This window comes from Canis aureus, chromosome 2 (assembly GCF_053574225.1).
Source record: "Canis aureus isolate CA01 chromosome 2, VMU_Caureus_v.1.0, whole genome shotgun sequence".
Lineage (NCBI taxonomy): Eukaryota > Metazoa > Chordata > Mammalia > Carnivora > Canidae > Canis > Canis aureus.
The window spans coordinates 24,437,203-24,458,723 of record NC_135612.1 but is presented as its reverse complement, the minus strand read 5'-3'; the positions used below and the strand labels follow the sequence as shown (position 1 = coordinate 24,458,723).

The 21,521-nt window shown below is 41.5% G+C and overlaps 1 long non-coding RNA gene across 1 annotated transcript; it reads left to right on the top strand.

Annotated features, from left to right (window-relative positions):
- The first annotated feature begins 1,383 nt into the window (after positions 1 to 1,383).
- LOC144290247 (uncharacterized) lies at positions 1,384 to 16,770 on the top strand. Its single transcript, XR_013358022.1, has 3 exons — positions 1,384 to 1,603; positions 2,448 to 2,588; positions 16,674 to 16,770. It is a non-coding gene; the product is annotated as an uncharacterized LOC144290247 (long non-coding RNA).
- Positions 16,771 to 21,521: the final 4,751 nt, after the last annotated feature.

Below are 21,521 nucleotides of genomic sequence, written 5' to 3'. Positions count from 1 at the left end.
ATGAGAGATACACAGAGAGAGGCAGAGACACAGGCAGAGAGAGAAGCAGACTCTTTGCAGGGACCTCAATGCAGGACTCGATCCCAGGACCCCGGGATCACGCCCTGAGCCAAAGGCAGACGCTCAACCACTGAGCACCCAGGCATCCCAACAAAAGGCTGTATTTTTAATGTAAACTTTTACTTTAAGAAAAATTCCATTTGTTTTCTCTGGGGTCTTGATTCCAAAAAGTGAAAAATTATTGGCAGAAGGGCTTCCCTCTTCAATAGAGGGAAGCACTCTGGTGGTAGATGTGCTGAAAGTAAGAGAAACCTCTGGTAGAGGTGGGTGGAGGAGTCGATAAACTTTGGAAGTAGTCCAGTAGAGTATGCACAGTTTTAAGTGTTGCTTCACTGTATTAGAAGTCTTTCTTTCCTCAAATCCTCAGGATTGTTTGTTATGGCTTGACTGACCTTTTCAGGAGTAAAGAATGAGCCCTTCCCTTGCTGGGGATAGGGAGGGAGAAATCAGCTCCAGCCCTACTTGGCCACCTACGGATGGTGCGATGTGGTCTGCCATCATATGTTTGTATCAGACTTGTTGGGGTCAAGGTAGCATGCAAGGTGGATTTATGAAACAGACCAATGTGCCAGGAATGCTTGGGGAAAGGAGACTGCTAAAATTTTTATATATATTTCCTAAGTATCATGTGGTCTTAGGAATATTGTTTTAGCACCAAAGCTAAGTGTAATTTTTTAACACTAACTTTAGGAAAATCTCTATTACAGAGGCTTCCTTATAAGAAATATCTTCAATGCTTACCACGTGGCAATACTTTTGACTTTTAACTTTGAGTCTTTTCTCCTTAAAATATGGTGGAAATTAAGATACTTTGATTACTTTGATTTCGTATAAGGATATATAGGACAAAAGAGTAATTTGGGAGTTTAAAAATGAACGTCATAAGCGAGGAAAACAGGTAACCCAGCAAAAATAAATAGTCAAGTAATTCCTACAGAATGAGAGTAACACAACAATATGATGGTTTAGGGAAAGGACTTAGAAAAGAAAGACCATTTGCTAAGATTTTAGAGGTTGCACTAATTTTGGTAGAGCCAAAACATGTCATTAAATGCAGGTGTTGGGATTTGGTGAGGCTCTGATCATGAATGGTAGAAAGAAGAAAAATATTGATTATAACACCTAGCATCCGCAGTTAGGTAAAACAGAAATACTAGAAAGCATTCATACTAAAGAGAGAAAATAGCCCCCCACCCCACTCCACCCCCCCCCCCCCCGGGAAAAACAAGAAATAGTTGAAGCTAACTAGCAATTATTGGGCAAATAGTTGTTTGGGAGTTTCTGGTTGTAGAAGGACGGAAAAATTTTGGAGTGATTTTTTTTTTTTTATTAAATGCAGGTTTGAAAACACATAAATAACAGTCCTGTCCATCCACAAAGGAGGGGTTCAGGATAGAGACTAGACCAAAGGATGAGAGATGCTGAAGTAACAGAATGAATGAGCCGGAAAGTTCGCATCTGGTTTCTGAAAAGAGCCTGGGCGATGAACGTTCATGGAATTATTACCGGAATCATAATAACTCTCCCCAGTAGACACCATGAGGTATTTGTTAAATGATGTCATTGCTCTTTTGTTGCTGTTGTTAATTTACTACCTAAGTAACCAGTGTTCGTTATAAATATGTTGGAAAATACAGAAAAGCATAGCTAAGAAAGGGAATGTTCAAGAGAATATTTGCTTGAGATCACTATTTTTAACCCTCATGACCCCAAAGAGTACTCAATAATTAAGTGCAGAAGGTACTACTTATTGGATGCCATTCTCCTAAGCATATTTCCAACTGTTTCTTTTTTTAAAAAAGATTTTATTTATTTATTCATGAGAGACAGAGAGAGAGAGAGGCAGAGACACAGGCAGAGGGGGAGGCAGGCTCCCTCTGGGGGGCCCGATGAAGGACTTGATCCCAGGACCCTGGGATCACGACCTGAGCCAAAGGCAGATGCTCAAGCACTGAGCCACCGAGGTGCCCCTGCATCTGTCTCTTCTCACAGGAACGTAAGCTCCGTGAGCATAGGGACTTTCTTTTCTGTCTTGATTATCAACTATCTCCCAAACACCTGCAGTGCTGCCTGGCATGCAGCGGACCCTCGATAAGCATTTGTTAAATGAATAACTAAACCACCTTCCTTAATATTCTCCATCGATTTTATTGTCATTCCTATTTACTGATGGAGAAACAGGCACAGGGAGGTTACGGTGACAGCCCCAAGTCACTTAGTGCAGGAGTTAGAATGTGCACCCAGAAAGTCTGACTCTGGAGCTCATTAATACATTTGGTTGTCACTCCTTAGGCAGAGGGGGAGCCTATTGAAATTAAGGTCAGTGGGATGATGTTAATAACACCACACTGAAACTAAGACAGAAACTCATTACCTCCTTGCCACAGGTGCCATCAAGGACTTATGTTTTATTCATTGAGCGGTTCTATTAACCAGTAGCTTCAGAAGCTGGGGACAAAAGAAGAAAAATGTGAAGCTATTGGACTCTCTGTCTCTCACCATCCTGCTCCAGAAATATGTCACCTAAGGTTAGTGACTGAATGGTTTCATAGGTGAGGATTATATGGACTGTTGGGATTTCTAGAGTATTACAGAAGTGAATGTTTAGAAAAATACTGGTGCAATTCTACATACAGGTGCAGGTCTCCATACACCTACATTGTCAGAGTGAGCGTCGGTGTCATTTCGTGTCGAGGTCAGTACGTTGGGACTTTCCCTCTTGCCTATTTAACCAAAGTAAGCCTTTGTCGCTAGAATAGGACCGGGATTTGCTTTCCTGGGAGATGTGGGCAAATCTCCATAGAGCCAGTTCACTGGGTGCCAGGGATAGAGAAGGCATCACAGGAAATCTGCAAGTACAGCCCCCGTCACAGCCTGTGCAAGAGGCGGGGAGGGATGTACTTTCACCACGTGTCCTGAGAATGTTTGTGTCAGTATGTGAAAATGCACATTTGTGGATTAAAAATAGAGATCAAATAAAACATCCAACTTCTTGCTTTGTAGCAAAAATAATTATGGATATAATGTGCTTCATGTGTTCATGACCCTTAGAAATCCCTTTAGGTTTAAGCTACCAATGTAAAAGTACCAATTGGTTAGGTTGTACAGCAATTTTTTCATTCATTCAACGAATATTTTTTGAGCAGGAACTATATCCCAGGAACTATTCTATTGAACTTCTTGGATTCCTTTCAGGCTTTATTACATCATTATGACAATAGAACCAGGTACTTCTGATTTTCAGTAGTTGCTCCTGAAAAGTTTGAAAGTTTTCAGCTTCCCAGAAAGGATTTCAGAACATCCTACATCTGTGCCAATACCCTGAAAATATGTATTATTTCCTTCAGGATTAAAGACATCTGGGAGCAAAACAAATTTTGCTGGAAACTAGAAATAGCCTGTGAGTTCAGAACGAAAATAAATGTTTGAGGGTAGGAAGGAGGATTTGTTTTCAAGGAACACGTAGTTTGTAATAATCCTGCAGTAAGTAAGGACCTTCTTGAAAACATTGCCTCAGATATTTCTTTTAAAGTCATGTCGTCTGCCATCTTGTAAGTTGATTTACAATGTCCTGACATGGTGCCAAACTATTTTTGGCCAAACTTTCTGTATTTACCGTCTGCTAGTTCCTTGGTTAGGAGTTGGGAACTGTGCACTTAGGCTCCACATGGGTGGGAAAGCTCCCTTCATATCTGGAACACCACTGAACGATCCTGAGGTGCCCTGGGGGGGGGGGGTGGCAGACCATAGGCAGTAGTGGCAGGAAGCAGATGGGCCCCAAATCAGCACGTGTAACATCTTGGGCACCAGCATCTCTATCAGTTATGGAAGGGGCTTCTGGAGCCTTGGTTCCCCCAGGACTCAGTTTGCTCATGTAACATAGCTGGCCCCTACGGGGACCTGAGCTGGTGTGGAGGCTCTGGTGGTGTGGAAACACCCTAAAGGGACAATTCCTGGAAATCATGTCCACTTGGATGGGGGATTTTCATTTCACTGAAAACCAAAGAGGAAGGTTTCTGCCTTCTGGTCCCCAGTGAGGAAGTGGGAGGGCGGACCTACACCAGCTATTCATTTTTATTGATTTTATTTTATGTTATTTTTTTTTTTAGAGAATCTGAAACCAAGGCTTACGCAGTGCTGTGGCTTTAGGCCAAAAGGGACAAAAATGGGACCCATAGTTGGGGGACAAAGGCAGGCAAGTTGAGTGGCTCTGGCACAGTGTGGGCTTCAGGGAACATAACACGGCAATAGTGAGAATGTCAAGACACCCAAAAAGAACCAGAGCCTGCTTCAGAAACTAGGGATACTGTGAGGCCCTTGGAGGGTAGAAAAAGCAAGAATTGTACTAATTTAGCTCTTTCAGCCCTTGTGAGGCTGTTCTAGTGAAAAGGGGGCAGATGAAGCCCAAAGCATTTGGTTGTAGTAGAGCCCTTCTTCCAAGCAGAGCTTATTCCAAAATGACAAAAGCAGAGCTTTCTGTATTGAAATGGGAGAACCAGGAACTCCCCACCCAGCTTACTGGGCACCTGCAGCTTTTACCGCTCCTCCAATGCTTCCGATTTGCAGCCAAGGTTGAGAACATGGTCTCAGAGTAGTGCTTCTCAAACTGTAGTGCGCCTACATGTGGCCTGGGGACTTTGTCAAAATGCAGATTGGGCTTCAGGAGGTCTGGGCTAGGCCCGAGATGCCGCGGGTCTAACAAACCTCCAAGTGGTGCTGATGTTGCCCGAAGGTAAAACCCTCTTCCAACAGCAAGATTGCAGAGTACTGGTTCTCACCCTTCAGTGCCTATCAAGATCTGCTGGAGTGTTTATTAAGACCCGGATCATTGAGTCCCACTCTCAGCTTCTGATTCAGTAGGTCTGGCGTGGGGCCCGACAATTTGCATTTCTTGCAGGTTTGCAGGCAAAGTAGCTCCGAACATGATTGCATAGGATAAGAGGTCTGCAGCCTGCCCATGCCTGGCACACTCAGAAAGCCTACCCGGTTAGGTACCTCCACTCCTCTCCAGCCCTCCCACCTCCCAGACCCTGCTCTCACCGAATCTGACCCAACACACCCCTGGTCGATCCTCTTGTGCAGTCAGGTTTGAGAACCCTTGCTAAAAGATCTCACAAGTCACATGAGGACTTCAGATCTTATTCTAAATATAATCCTATATACTGGAGCTGATGAACTCCTGGCAGCTAAACTGCATGCCTTTCCCTGGGTAGATGAGTAAGTAATCCCTAGGAGGCAGATACCATCTTCATTATAATCTCTTTTATTACAAATGAGGGAGACTCGGAAAGGTTAGCCAGGCAGCTTTTTAATTCCTGCAGAGAAATACATTAAAAGGTACACAAATTGGTTCATTTTGAAACCTACTCATGCCAAACTGACTATATAGTTTTGCTCCTACTTTCTATTAACTTCGTTCTGTTCCATTATGGGTTTTGTGGCGGAAGCTAATTACTGGGAGCCTGTGATTTGAAGTGGCAGGTAATTGAAACTTGGGTTCTCTGTGAATATCCCTGTAATGCCTAATACATTATTAAATACTAATTATTTAAAACACAAATGAAGCCAATTGAAGTCAGCCCCAGCAGTTAGTGGTTAAAAATAAAAATTGAGACTACAGATAATTAACACAGGTCCAAAAAAGCTCATTTCAAGTTAGCCTGCAAAAATTATTTTTTGTCATTTGGTATTAATTAGGGCATGCTAATATAGCTATTTTCATTTATTTTAAATTAATTTTGTTTAAAATTATGTTTAATTTTATTTTATCTGCACTTACCTCATGTACTCGGAATAAAAAGCAGAACAAAGCTCTGAATCCAAGAAATAAAGGAAATGATCTATCACACACTTGTATTAATATTTAATCTCCTTTACTGGATTAATACCCTGATGTTGCCAACACAAACCTCAGTGGAAATGGTGACTCTTTTTAGGAGAATATGGAATCGGATTTTTGTTTCAAATGGGATGCTATTATCTTATAAAATTTGATCACTTGATTGTTTTTGAAAATTTGGGGAACAGACAGAGGGAGAGAAAGAATCTTAAGAAGGCTCTGTGCCCAGCACGAAGCCCAGCCTGGGGCTTGATCTCAAAACCCTGAGGGCCTGACCTGAGCTGAAATCAAGAGTCAGATGCTTTTTTTTTTTTTTAAAGATTTTATTTTATTATTTATTCATGATAGTCACAGAGAGAGAGAGGGGCAGAGACACAGGCAGAGGGAGAAGCAGGCTCCACGCAGGGAGCCCGACAGGGGATTCGATCCCGGGTCTCCAGGATCGCGCCCTGGGCCAAAGGCAGGCGCCAAACCGCTGCGCCACCCAGGGATCCCAAGAGTCAGATGCTTAACCGACTGAGCCACCCAGGTCCCTGGCACTTGATTGTTTTCTTAAATGGAAAAATGTCTAATTAGGACAATGAGATGTACACATTGAAGTAAATATCATAAAAATGTAACTATAAATAGTATACATTTACACGTAATATAAGCTATCTATCTGTGTCTATATCTTTATCTATAAATTTCCTTCCTGGATTTTTGCTTCTGAAATTGTTCATCTGAAACCTTGGATCCTGCATGGTGTCGTGTATAATGATGCATCTTGCACAAGAGCAGAAAAAATAAATGTGCAGATTTCTAAAAGTATAGTCAACGTAATTGCTATTGCTAAACATATGTCTATGAAGTACAGAAAAGATTCCAGAATTCTGTAGTGTGCACTTCTCCAGTACAAATCTGCCATACTGCTATGAAAATAACAGCCCGGACTTCCTCTGACATCTATCTGCATTGGGGGGTTGGTAGCAAAATCTAATTCTAGGTCATTAACATCCTTATGGAGGCCTTAGAACCCTAACTTCCGGCGTCTAATTCCCTACAAGAGCAACCATGTATAATGCTCGTTATAGTTGTAATGAAAACAAACCTGAGAGTCCCAGTTGGGAACATTCGTGGCTATAAATACAGGTAGAAACAGTATGTCTTTCTGCCCCTGGTCTGTCTTATTGGCTCTCCTAGATCAATTGATGGATTGATAATATTTCTAGGATTTAAAAACAAAACAAAACATTGATAAAGAGAAGGTTTTCCAAAGGAGCCCCGGCCAAGGAGGGCGCAATGGTTGTGTTTTATGCCGGTAACATTTGACCCAGTTGACCATTCATTTAAACTTTGCTGTAAACACTGTCTGCATTGGACTTCCAGGAATCACATTCTCTTGTTTTTTCTTCTACTCCTTGGGCATCTCCCTTCCTTGTTGGTGCATCTACATATTTCTTGTGTTAATCTCATCCAGTAGATGTCAGGCGTATATGTATGACTCAGCCTGGGTGTCCTCCTTGAACTCCAGACTCACATAGACCATTGCACCTCCTACATCTCCACTTGAATGTTAATATGGGTCTCAAACCTAACACGTCCAAATGCAAACTCCTGCTCTTCCCTTCTATCTCCTCTCTCTATTGTCTTTCCTATCTCAGGGCCTCCAATGCTACCAGGCTGGCCCAAGCCACTGTTCTCTCTTGCCTGGATTAAGCAAGAGCCTACTATCTGGACTCACAGGTCCATCCTGGCTCCACTTTGGTTTAATCTTATCAGAGCAGCTAGAGTGACTCTGTTAAAACCTATGTCAGATTATGTCATTCCGCTATTGAATGTCCTCCAATGGTTCCCCATGTCTTTCAGAATGGATGCCACAGATGGGCTAGATTTGTGTAGGGTTTTTGTACACCTGGCTGATAGTACCTCTCTAATTCCTTTTTCTACTGCTCTCCATCATGTTCAGTTGGCTCCAGTCATACTGATCTCCTTGTTGTTCCTTAAGCATACTGAGCCCACTCCCACCATAGTGCTTTACACTTGGATTTTTTGTTTGCTTGGGCCTCTCAGCCTCCAGATACTTGCTTGGTTTATTCTCTCACCTCCTTCAGATTTGTATTAAAGTGTCACTTTTTCAGTGAAGACTTCACTGAACATCTATCTAAAATTCCAGCTCTCTTGTCCAACACTTCTTGCCCCCTTCTTTGATTTATTTTTCATGTTTAGCCTATTATTTGTTTGTTAATTTCATTTATTACCTACCCCTAATTTGTATGCTCCACGGGGGCAGATATGTTTGTCTGCTTTGTTTACTACTGCATTCATCCCCAGTGGCTCAAGAACACCTGGCCTTTATTAATTAGTAGCCAATAATATTTGTTGAATGAAAGAATGACTATCTCCTTGCATGTGGTTCTTCTGAACACGTGAGCAATGTGTGACTTGTTTTCCAGAACTGTTTTTTAATATGCTTTCTCCCTACTCCTCATTACCTGTATGTTCAAAAAGCTAGGATTCTGTTTTCTTTTCTTTTTTTCATTCAATTCTTACTGAGTGACTGTTATGTTTCAGACCCTATGTTAGGTGCTGAAAAATGCTATAATGAAATGAACATTGTCCCTAGTGTCATGGAGTCTGTCATATGGTTGTTGGAGAAAGATGCTGGATGAATAATAACACAAATCCATGCCGGCTGTAGATTGTAGTGAAAGATTATGAAGGCAGAAACAGAGTAGTATAATAAGAAGGACAACACAGGGCACCTGGGTGGCTCAGTGATTCAGCGTCTACCTTTGGCTCAGGTTGTGATCCCAGAGTCCTGGGATCCAGTCTCACCTCAGGCTCCCTGTGGGGGGCCTGTTTCTACCCTGCCTCTCTATGTGTGTGTCTCACAAATAAATAAATCTTTAAAAAAAAAAAAAAAGGGACACCTGGGTGGCTCAGTGGTTGAGCATCTGCCTTCTGCTCATGGCGTGACACCCAGATTGGGGATCGAGTCTTGCATTGTGCTCCCTGCAGGGAGCCTGCTTCTGCCTCTGCCTATGTCTCTGCCACTCTCTGTGTCTCTCATGAAAACAAAAATCTTTCAAAAAAATAAAAAATAAAAAGGAAAACAGAGGAAGTAGGGAACTCTAGATAGCATGAAAAGTCCACCCTAAGGAGGTGACATTAAAGCTGAGGGAAGGTGTGAAGGATAAGGAACAAGTAAAGCAAAACATAAAGTCTGGTGGGGGTGCATTTCTGGGGGAGAAAACAATCCCATGTGAAGGCTCCAAAGGAATGAAGAGAAACATGACATCTTTGAGAAACCAAAAGAAAGCCAATGTGATTGAGGTGAGAGAGACTGGCAGTTCCTGTAGGTTCTACAACATCATATAATGGTAAAGAGATTAGAACTCTAGAGCCAGACCCCTGAGGTCAAATCCAGGCTTCATGGCTTAATTAGCCTATAATATCTGACAGGTTACTTAACTACTCTGTGGCTTAGTTTCCTCATCTGTAAAATGGGGATATTTACAGTGCCCACATCATATGGTTGTTGTAGTATCAAATGAGCTGTTGCATGAGAGTACTTAGGACAGTATCTGCAGTGTAGTAAACATTATTAAAATGTTTAATAAATTGAAACATGCATTCTGAATTCAATTGCTTCTCACCACATCTACAGCTGCCACTCTGATCCACCAGCATTTCTTGCTCTGTTCTTCAAATCGCCTTCTATTTTTGCTCTTGGTATTCACTACTGACCCAGTATAATCCATTCTCCATTCAGAAGTCAGGGTGGATTGTTTTCTTATTGAAATTTAATCATGTCATTCACCTGCTCAAAACATTCTTAGATTTAAAGTAAACCCACTTAGAATTAAATACCAAGCTTTTTCCAGGGGCCTTAAGGCCCTCCGTGATCTGGCTTTTGCCTGCCATTCTGGACTCATTTTCTACCAGGTTCCTTTCACTCACTGTGCTCTTCTGTCTCAATCTCATTCTCATCTCATGGGCTTTCAATGTCATGTTTTCCGTATCCAGGATGTCTGTTCTCTGGCTCTCTCCTCCTCGCTTTACAGGTCTCTGAGCTCAAATGACATCTTAAAAATAACTTTTAGGCTTATCACATCTAAATAGACACACACTTTGTCTTTGGTCCCTATAAATCATTAACTGTTTATTGTTTACTTTAGACTCTTTCTCAGCTGAAATTATGTGACTGCTTTCATTGTTTACTTGTTTCTTACTTCTCTTCCTTACCGGCTGTGACAGTCTATAACTGTTGTATACTAGAGACTCAATGCCTATTTGTTCAATAAATGGATTTTTTTACATATCTGAAAACTGAAAGAAAAATGATTGAAGACATTTTCCTAGAGGTTGTGAATTATTTCCAACTTTTCAGCCATACGGGTGGAAAGGCATCTTTTTAGTTGTCTCATTTGTTTCTTTTCTCCCAGTGACTGTTGTTTGGTGCTGCCCGTCATTCAGTATCTGAAAACTGTTGCTTTATGTATTTTATCTGTTTTGTTGTTGTTTAAAACCAAGGAGTAAATCTGGTCCTCATTTCTCTGTCTTCGTGGAAACTAAATAATTCCACATATATGATTTTTATGGCTCCAAATGATTGTACTTTGTATGGACTTTAACAAATGGAGAGCATCTCGACAAAGGCAATTCCTGCAGATTATTGTGTTTCATTTCCATTTGTACCCCAGGTCCCTGATACTAAGTGAATATGCTCCCATCTTGGGATATCATGCATGGTGTTGGGAGTTGTAGGGCTACAAACATAGAAGGGTCTATTTAGCATTTCCTTGCTCTTTTCCTAGGACTCATCTCTGTTATTTCGATCTGGTTGGTTGACGAACCAGGGCAAATCTCAGAGTAGATGCTTCTTGGAGACCCCAAATCCAACATGTGACTAGATCTTATATGGTTCTTTAAACAGTTCTTGCTAATCTTTCCCTAAACCAGATAGGCTGTTTCTAATTTCAGTGCTAGTAATAGGAATGCACTAAGTGAATATCTGCAAGAATTGAATTGTTCTGAGAGTCAACATAAAGTTTTTGATGTAAGAAAGGTGCCCCTACCTCCCACCCTGGAAATGTACTTAAATGCTAAAATTGAATAGATGTGGAAATTTACCCAATGGATCTAGATTTGGAATATAGAATGTAGTTCGAAATGAAAAGATGTATTTTCTATAGAAAATCAGGCTTCTATTTGATTTCTAAGCAAACTATTTCAACTTAACTATCCTGGAATTGCCTTTCTACAAACTAAGATGTGGATAATTAGACATGAATTCATCCACTAACACTTATACTTTCTATTTTCACTTAGAACTAAATAAATTTTCTCCATCAGTTAAAGGACTGAAAATGGATAATTTTGTTATAGCATTTAGCATTATTTGTTATTTAATCCTTTGTGTCATCAAAAGGAAACTCATAAAGAACTCCGATAAAGACTTTGCTATTGGTAATTGTTCTGACGTGTGATGCCAGTTTCTGCATTCAGACCTAATCCAGCTCCAAGAAGTTATGTATGGATACTTTAAATGTATTATTATTATTATATTTATAGAAATAAAGCATGAAGAACATAATGACACCCTGGAAGGAGGGAAAAAACTAATTTAGACTGAACAACTAGTTCTAATACAGAGCGGAGGATATTAAGTAGGGAGGTTTTTATAACATAATTTGAATTTTAGATGTAAATAGAATATCAAAACTTACTCTTCCATACTACTAGGTTAACCACAATGGCCTGACAGCAGCAGCATCTAGCATTTAGGTGCTAACCTGAACTAAAAGTTTCATTAGAATATTTTGGTTAATAAGTTGCTTGGAAGACACGACTTGTGAAAATCTCATTCATCAGATATCTCTGGGAGACACTTGCCAGAAACAGAGGGAGAATTATGACAAGGAAGGAAAGGAACATTAATTTTCTCAGTCAAGCTTATGTGGGTCAATCCTAAAATGATAATTTTAAATTGACCTGGGTTGCCAGGATGGCTCAGTGGGTTAAGTGTTCAACTCTATTTCAGCTCAGATCATGAACTCTGGATCCTGAGATAGAGCCCTGCATCAGGCTCTATGCTGGGAATGAAACCTGCTTAAGATCTCTCTCCCTCTCCCCCTTTCCCTTCTCTGTCACACTTTGTCTCTCTCCCTCTTAAAAACAAACAACAAACAGATAAATAAATCTATCTTTTTTTTTAATATGACATAAAAGTATTTCTTGGACCTTGGAACAAAATGCAAATGTACACTCATTCATTCAAGGTATATGTAAATACATGATAGGTAAGCATGATGTTTCAATCACTGTTGTAGGGCAGCCCGGGTGGCTCAGCGGTTTAGCGCCTGCCTTTGGCCCAGGGTGTGATCCTGGAGACCCGGGATCGAGTCCCACATCAGGCTCCCTGCGTGGAGCCTGCTTCTCCCTCTGCCTGTGTCTCTGCCTCTCTCTCTCTGTGTCTCTCATGAATAAATAAATAACATCTTTTAAAAAAATCACTGTTGTAGGTAATTTTGGGAACAGCAGTAGACAAAAAGAAAAATCCTTGCCCTGATAGAGCTTAGGTCCTATTAGAGGGTAGACATACAATAAAAATAAACATAATAACTGAGTATATGACGAAGGAGAGGAAGTGATAACTTTGGGGAAAATAATAGATGCTGAAGTGGGAATAGCAAGCTGGCTGCTGTGTCAATGACGTCTGGGTGAATCACATGTAAGAAGCCTGGTTTGATAAAAAATTTGAAGGAGATGAGGTCCTTAGCTAAAATGGTATCAGAAGAAATAGTGTTGCAAGCTGAGGGAGTGGTCAGAGCAAAGGCTCTAAGATGGGAGACTCCTTGAAGACAGAGGGGAGCAGCCAGGCCTGTGTGCACATAGTAGAAGGAGCAAGTGGGGGTGTAGGGGATTAGGAAAAGATCAGAGATAATACAGTTAGACCTTTAGGTTTTACTCTGAGAGATATGGTGATTTACCGTGTCACTCGAATCACCTCCCTATTCTTAAAGGATTCTATCCTTGGACACCCTTTTTGCTCTACAGACCTGAAATTAATTACGTACATTGATCATTATGGCTAAAACTGTGCTGCTTCTGATCCCAAGTGCCGACCACTAACTTCTCTCCCAGAGCAGCAGCATAGCATCATCACTTACTTTATATTAAGGAATGATAAGTTTATGGTACTTAGGCAGTTAATGAAGAAATTAATAGCAGTAATAGTTTCATAAATTGCCTTTTACAATGAGCTAGGACATGAGTCAGCAAGCATTTCTTCCGTAAAGGAACAGAGAGGAAAAACCGTTCGCCTCTCTGGCCATATGCTGTCTGTTGCAGATCCTCAACACTGCCATGGTGGTGTGAAGCAGCAATAGGCACAGCGTCAACAGACATGCACGGTGGGGTCAAGTAAAGATGCACTTCCAACACCAAGTGGCAGGCTTGATTTAGGCCACAGGCTGTACTTTGCTTACCTTTATCACACGATGTAGGCGATCTATAGGTTTTGGAGTAGGAACCAGGGGGTGAGGAGGAGCAGGGCACGATGCAGGCAGGGAGCAAGCCTTCGACCCTAGTGTCAGCCAGACCTGTCCTTCAGGCTCCACTCTTCTATTTGCACAGTGCACACAGCAGGTGTTATGGGCTGGATGTCTCTGCCCTCCCCCTGCCTCAAATTCCTATGTTGAAGCTCTAACTCTCAGTGCAATGGTGTATGAGGATGGGGCCCTTTGGAGGTAAGCAGCTTTAGATGAGGTCATGAAGGTGGGGCCCTGTGATGAGACTAGTGTCCTTATAAGAAGAGAAAGAGAGACCAGAGTTTTCTCTATGTCTCTCCATCATATGAGGACGCGGCACAGGCAGCAATCGACAAGCCAGGGAAAAAGATCATTGGTAGGAACTGGGTCTACAGGCACCTTGATTTTGGACTTTCCAGCCCCAGAACTGTGAGAAAAAAATGTGTGCTGTTGAAGCCACTCAATCATGACATTTTTTTTATAGCAGCCCAAGCCGACTAAGACAGCAGGCATTCAAAATACGAGAGAATGTTTACCACATAGCAGGCTTTGAGCAAAAATTGTCACTTCAGGATACAATGACGACTTAGAAATAAGGGAGCAAATGTTGCAGGATAGACTGTTCTCTCTCTAAATATTGCCTCTGTCCCCTTCCCTCACTCTTGTCTTCCTGGTTCTCCAGTTACACAGATTTACACCTCCTGACGATGCGCGGTACATGTCTCTTACTTTGTTTTTGTTCTTCTTAGCTCTTTTTATGCCTCTCTTTTGCATATTCGTATGTACCCGTCTTCCAGTTCGCCAACCCTGGCTTGCATTGTGTTCAGTCTGCTGTAAAACCTACCCGATGATTTCCTAATTTCAAATATTATATTTTTCTATTCTAGAGTGTCCATTTGATTTTGCATATATTCCAATTTTGTGCTTCATTTAGTCTTTTCTAATATTTAACCAATTTTCTCCTCTCCTATGTGAATCACCTGTGAATCTTCTTTGCCCTCCACTGGTTTTTAGCAAACCTACTGTGTCCCTATGGATTAGCCTGCCTCATAAGTTTGGATACTGTGGTTTAAAGAAAAGGACTGTAGAGGCCCTGTGATTTCTTTCAAAAAGAGCTAGTTTTTTTTTTTTGTTTGTTTTTGGCAGGCAGACGGATCCTGCTGAGGTGTGATTTTAGGCTTTCTTAGGGCTAGACTGTTCAATTATTTTTACCTTATTTGACCTTATTTCTTGTGGGTTCCCCTTGCTACTAAGGCATGCCCCTTCTGAAGTCTTGACTAAAATTGTATAATGTTTACTGATGCATCTCCTCTTTGGTAAGGCTTAAATTCTAACCTCTATTTTCTCAGTATGGCATGCTGCTGAAATCCGTGATCGGATTTTGATCTTTGCAGCTGCTGTCTTCATCTGGTTTGGCGGACTCTCGCCCGACTCGTGCAGGGCTTAGACACTGTCCGCCAGCTTGTTGGGCGATGTGTACATGAGTTTCTGGGCTCCTTTTCTGAATTTCTCTCACTGTCCAGAAATTTGCCTCTGGCGTGCCTCACCCCTGTGAGACAGCCACTTCCTATGTGGGCCCTATTTCCCCGTGTTTGAATGTGGAACACGACCTCAGAGAAAAAGCCAGGGCAATGTGGAGCTCACCCTCTAGGCCTTCCTCCCTCAAGGCTCACAGCACCTGTATTGCTGGCTCCCTCTAGCAGTCGTTTTATATATTTTATCCAGTTCTTATTACAGTTCTCATCACAGCATGAATCCAATACCAGACACTCTGTCATGGCGGGAACTAGCTCCCTGCTACTCTTCAACTCACCGTGACATAATTTCCATCCCACTCCTCCCGTGGAACTGCTCCTGCTGGATTCACGCATGACTTCCACGGTGCTACTCCGGTGGATTGTCTCAGTCCTTATTTTGTTCTCTTAATAACATTGGATGCAGCTGACTGATTTCTGTCTTTGGCTCTCTCTCACTCTCTCCCTCTCTTTTAAAGATTTCATTTATTTATTCATGAGAGACAGAGAGAGAGAGAGGCAGGGCCACAGGCAAAGGGGGAACCAGGTCCCCGAGGGAAGCCCGATGAGGGACTCAATCCCAGGACCCTGGGATCACCACCTGTGCTAAAGGCAGACGCTCAACTACTGAGCCACCTGGGCGTCCCCGTCTTTGGCTCTCTTGCCATACACTTCCTTCTACCTCTGTGACTGTTTTTCCTCAGTCTTCTTTGTTGACATAACTCTCCTTTACCCAACCTTTAATGTTGGGGCCCCCAGGCCCTCTGATAAGCGCTCCTTTCTCCTCTCGCCACAGCCCCTTCACAGGTGATCTCATCCAAATCTTATGACTACCACAATATGCTGGAAACTTTCAGGTTTATATTCCCATGTCTAAGCTCCACAACTTAGTTCTAATGGCCTACTAAAGATCTCCCCGTGGATGACTCACAGGATTTCCAAATTTAGTATGTCTAGAGCTGAACTATTTTTGTGCTATAGGCTGACCTCTCCCTCTTCCCAAGTTCTTTCTCTCAGTACAGGGCATGCTCCTTCTCACCCTCCCTGCCCCACCTGTAACTGTTGCCAGACGCTTGGGAATAACCTGGATTCTTCCCTTGAGGTACATGAGGTTTCTATAGCTTACTTTTTGCTTAGTCTTTCAACTTCATGAGATTCCATCTCTCTGCTGGCTGATGACCTTACTTTGCCCTGCTCTCGGCCAAGTGCACATTTCTGGAGCCCATCAGAGTCTTTTATGTTAGGGTATTTGAGGGTCCAGGGGCTGTGAACCTTGAAATCACAGCATAGGACAGATACAGAAATCATAGGGAGACCAAGGTCATTCAATATAGATTAATTTATGTTTGCTATGCTTTGTTTTGCATGTTTAGAACATTTGTGATTAATTTTTAAGTAATTTCTAAGGAACTTCACAAATTTGGAGGCTAACAATGTGGATTCTAAGGTAAATTCTGTAAGGCTTGTCTTATAGAAGATAGGCCGTCTCACAGAACTGCTTTACAGATTGTGGAACTGCTACTAGCAGGGTGGACTAACAATTTATGTTCCACAGACTGAAATTTTAGGCTTATTTTTACTCATGGATAAATGGATGTTTTAGATTTATGTATGCCATGCAGTCTACTAAATGTCTTAAAAAATTAAAATACTTTTTTAAAAAGAACAATATATTTTAGTTAATGAGTTTCTAGAGAAATGGTCTACATATAATGATACTCTTTTTTTTATTTTATTTTTTTTAAGTTTGCCTCAGATCCCTAAGAAGCAGCACAGTACCCACCAACCCTCGGTGACCTCAGGCAAGTCACTTACCCTCTCTGTCTTTATTGTCCTCATTTATAGCTTGGTGATAATAGTGCCTGCCTCATTGGTTATTATGAGGCTTAAATGATTTAGTATTTATAAAGCGCCTACAATAACGCCTGGTGCAGCATAAACACGATGATTGCTATTAGATAAATGAAGTATGCCTGACTTTTTTTTTTTTTTAATTTCTGTAATATTTTGTGGAAGAACGATGGAGTCAGCAACTCTGGATTCTCACCTTGGAGGTATTTGTTTAGCCTTGTGGCCTTAGTACACTTGATTTTTAGTATCCCGTAGTTTTGGTTCTGTGTCTGTAATGTAAATAACCCTAATTGATGACTTCCCTTGTGCTTCTATGAAGCACTTGACCCATATCATGTCACAACTACATGTCTAGTTAGGCTGTAGGGTAATAATCTGTATTTTATCTGATGTCTAGAGAAGACAATCACTTGCCTGAAGTCACACAGCTAATAAACATGGTATCCAGGCAGCCTCTTTGATTCCAGAACTCAAAGCTCTTGGCCTCCGCTCTCAGATGCCTCATTCTTTCTCAGAGCTGCTTGTTTCTTACTTACAGAGCTTTTAGGCATTGAAAAGCAGCCCAGATTTCAGCCAGGCTTCTGACTCCGAAAACGTCTGCTTTGGCTGTAGAAATCCTTGAGATTGTCTCCTTAGAACAGAGTGAGACATCTGCCTCTTGGTGTAGGCTGGGGTCCAGCCCACTTGAGCAGCTCACTAGCTCTCCCCAGAGGTGAGTAGTGCAGCCTGGGCTGGCCTTCCTTCCTTAGCTTTTGGCTCTCTTCTGTCATTGCTTTCTTTCTAGAAGGCATTTGCAATTGTAACAAGGAAATCATGCAGACCCTAAACCCAGCGTTCTTTCTGAATCATGTCCTAGTTTTCCTTGGCAACCATGTAGCTTGACCCCCACAAAGCAGGTCTCCTGTTGTTTCAGCATTTCAAAACCGAATCCTATTGTCAGTAGAATTGTTGGTTTTCCAGAATCTAGATTAGATTGCAGTGGCCCTCAATTGACAATGTATTTGTTTGTCATTCAATACCTCTGTGACCCTAATGGTGAGAAAAGCAGGCCAGGAAGGATCATAAGGTGGCAGGGTACTGTTCTCAGACCAGTAGAGTCTTCTGATATCTTTTAAGCCACACTGTGTCTGGGGCGTGGGGGCAGGATTCATCTCCTCCTCCACCCTGGACCAGTCTAGTCATTAACAGTCAGTGCTAGAAAGACTCTCCACTGTAGAAATAAGAAACTCAAGACCACTACAGGCTAATTGCCTTGCTCAGAGTCCTGTGTTACTTCAACATTTGGCCAGGACCAGCCTCCCTGATACCAATGCTCTTAACTCTGCATGGTGTCACCTCTTTCACACCAAACTCATGTGTGTAGCAGGTATGAATCCCAAACCACAGAATCAGGTGTGCAGCCTATTGAAGTGTGCCCCTCTACAAGATATGTTCATGCCCTAATCCCTGGAATCTGTGAATATGAATAATCAGAAATGGGGCCTTTTCAGATGTGATCGACTTAAGGTAAAGTCATCCTGGATTAGGGTGGGCCCTAAATCTGATGACTGGTGTCCTTATGAGAAGAGAGGACACAAAGGGACACAGAGAAGGGGAAGGCTGTGTGAATGCAGAGATGGAATAGAATACACCACCTTCCTGAGCACTAAGGATTATTTTAGGCTGATTACTTTTAAGAAATGACAGAGGAATGCTCTGAAGTCTGAGTAGAAATTACCCTTTTGTAAGAGACAGCTACATTTTTTTTTTTTTGAGACAGTTACATTTATAAGGGCAATCTTCATTTTGGGGGTGTCTTCCTCTCTAGACAAATCCATAGATTTGTCTATAGTTATCCTCTCTAGCAGGAGGAGGATAACTAAATCTCCAGAGACTCTTACCAGTGGAGAAAGCAAGGACTTAAATCCTCATAGCCACGCTCCCCTTGTTTACTGTGTTTTGCCTGGTGACCTCTCATAACTGCCCTCCCCCCAAATTTCTTTTGTCTTGAGCTGAAGATGGCATTTAAGAGGGTGGCTTTGGCCATTTGGGGAAGTTGATTACAGCAGTCCTAGGAAGCTAATATGAGGTGGCTAGTAAATATAATTTTATTTCTCTGTAATCCAAAACGAAGTTTCTTTTGTCCTTCTTCCAGGGGGTAAACACTTAAACCCAGTCCATTTAGGTTCCCCCCACCTCCCAGGTCTGTGTGTAGACTGCACTGCGTATGTGTCTGTGCAACCCAGTTGTCTGAGGACATGCCTTGTTTCTGCACCCGTGGCCTCTAGAGATGGAATGGCTCTAGCAGCTTCTAACCTACCACAGGGCATGAGATTCCCGGACAGGTGGCGTACATTCATGCATACTCACTTGAGGTGTTATGGATATTCCCAAAGTGAGTGCTTCTTTGTCATGATGGCTCTGCCGGGAAAGCCTTGGGGCCTCACTTTCCAACACAGACCTGTCTTCTCTCGAATTTATCCCACCTCTGCAGTGGAAAAAAGAAATAGACCCAGTTTCTTCTACCTCAATTTTTGGGACTCTTCCTACACTCGTCATCTATGACCTGAATCCTCTAACTTCCTAACTTAGACTTTTGGAATATAAAACCCCAAATATTTGCGGGGGTTCAGAGCTTTCTGTCTCTCCACATCCCTCCCCCAGCCAATAAACCCAGAATATTTGTTACAGGGGAGGGGGGAAAGAAAAGTGGAAAATGCTGGTGGAAAAACAACAAATATTAGTTTATGAAAACTATAATCTGGATGCATGTGATATAGAAGAAAAATGTACTCCTGAAGCCAAAGAGACCTAGAATCAGGTGTCAACAATACTCCTTTCTAGCTGTAACTAGGGCAAGTTATAGATGCTCTGAGACGTTGTGTTCTCACTTACCAAAACAAGGAAGCAAAACACCTACCCTCTAGAATTGTTGTGGGTTCTAAATATAGAGAGATAATATATGTAAAGGCACAAAGAGGATACTAACTAGCCAAGTCAACATGGTCCCACCAACGATTGAAGACTGGGTCAATTTCCCAGTTCTTTCTGAAGGAGCCAGCATCCAAGGAGACACCAGCCATTTAGCCTGAAGACCCAATCCACATATTGTGCCCCCCACTCCTATGCAAGATGCTGCTTTGAGGATAGCTGGTTCTTTAATGGCCTTTCTTGTGCTAAGGAAGAGTTTGAGGATTGGAACCAGGTTTTCCACTCTTCCCTATCATCATTATTTTCTAGCTTTGGTGCACTTTGGCTTTTGTGCTTTCTTAAATCCAAATAAATACTCAGCAAATAGACAAATGCCTTATATTTTAATCTACTTGGCTGTTAAACTAGAACACTGCTGAACTTTTCTGGGGAATTAGGAGCTGGCGAAACCCAGGCAGAGCCACTGTTGACTTTGCCAGGTTTTCCTTCTCTGAGAAGGAAAATGTCATTCAGATGCAGAGCCACTAGATGTCACAAATGGGGAAGTGTTCTGCTCTGCTCCCTGTGTTTCTCCTGCAAAGAGAGATGGCAATGTGCTATAAGCCTTCTTTAAGAAACAAAAGAAAATAAAACATACATTTTAAACTGACTTAATATTTTTAGAACATTTTTAGGTTTATAGCAAAGTTGAGAGGAAGGTACAAAATTTTTCAAATATCCCTTCTCCCACACGTACATAGTCTCCCCCTGCATCAACATCACTCATCAGAATGGTACATTATTATTATTTTTTTTAACCAAGGATGAACCTACATCGACACATGATTATCACCAAATGTCCATTGTTTACTTTAGGGTTTACTCTTGTTGTATATTCTATGGATTTGAACAAATATATGGTGACATATCTCCATCATTATGCTTATTTGCCATCTGTATATCTTCTTTGGTGAGGAGTCTGTTAAGGAATTTGGTCCATTTTTAAGTCAGGTTGTTTAGTTTCTTAATGAGTTGTAGGTGTTCTTGTATATTTTAAGTAAAAGTCCTTTATCAGTTGTGTCTTTTGTAAATAGTTTTCCAGTCTGTGGCTTGTCTTCTCATTCTCTTGACATTGTCTTTCACAAACTGAAGTTTTATGTTGTAATAAAATCCAGCCGAGCGATTATTTCTTTCATAGATCATGTCTTTGGTGTTGTATCTAAAAGGGCATCAATATCCCAAAGGTCATCTAAGTTTTCTCCTGTATGATCTAATAGGAATTTTATAGTTTTGCATTTTACATTCAGGACTGTGATCCATTTTGAGTGAATTTTTGTAAAGGCAGTAATGTCTGTGTCTAATTCATTTTTTGCTTGTCCGATGGTTCCAGCACCATTTGTTGAAGAAACTACCTTTGCTATACTGTAGCAAAGTCCCCTTCCCCATGGTTTCACAGTCTGTGGTTTTATTGAACCCGTGGTCAAACACAGTCTGGAAGCAGATGATCTTCCTTCTGATGTCAGGAGGTCATTAGAAGCCTAACACTTTGCCACAATACCTATGTCATTCACCTACTTCATCTCATCACGAAGGCATTTTATGATCTCACATATCACCGGAAGATGATGAGTAAGTATAATATGATATTTAGAGAGAGAGAGACCACATTCACATACCTTTTATTACAACATATAGTTATAATTGTTCTTTTTTATTTGTTATTGTTGTTAATTTCTTACTGTTGCCTAATTTATGAATTAAACTTTATCACAGGTATGCATGTACAGGAAAAAACATAGTATATACAGCGTTTGGTATTTTCTGTAGTTTTGGGCATCCACTGGGGGTCTTGGA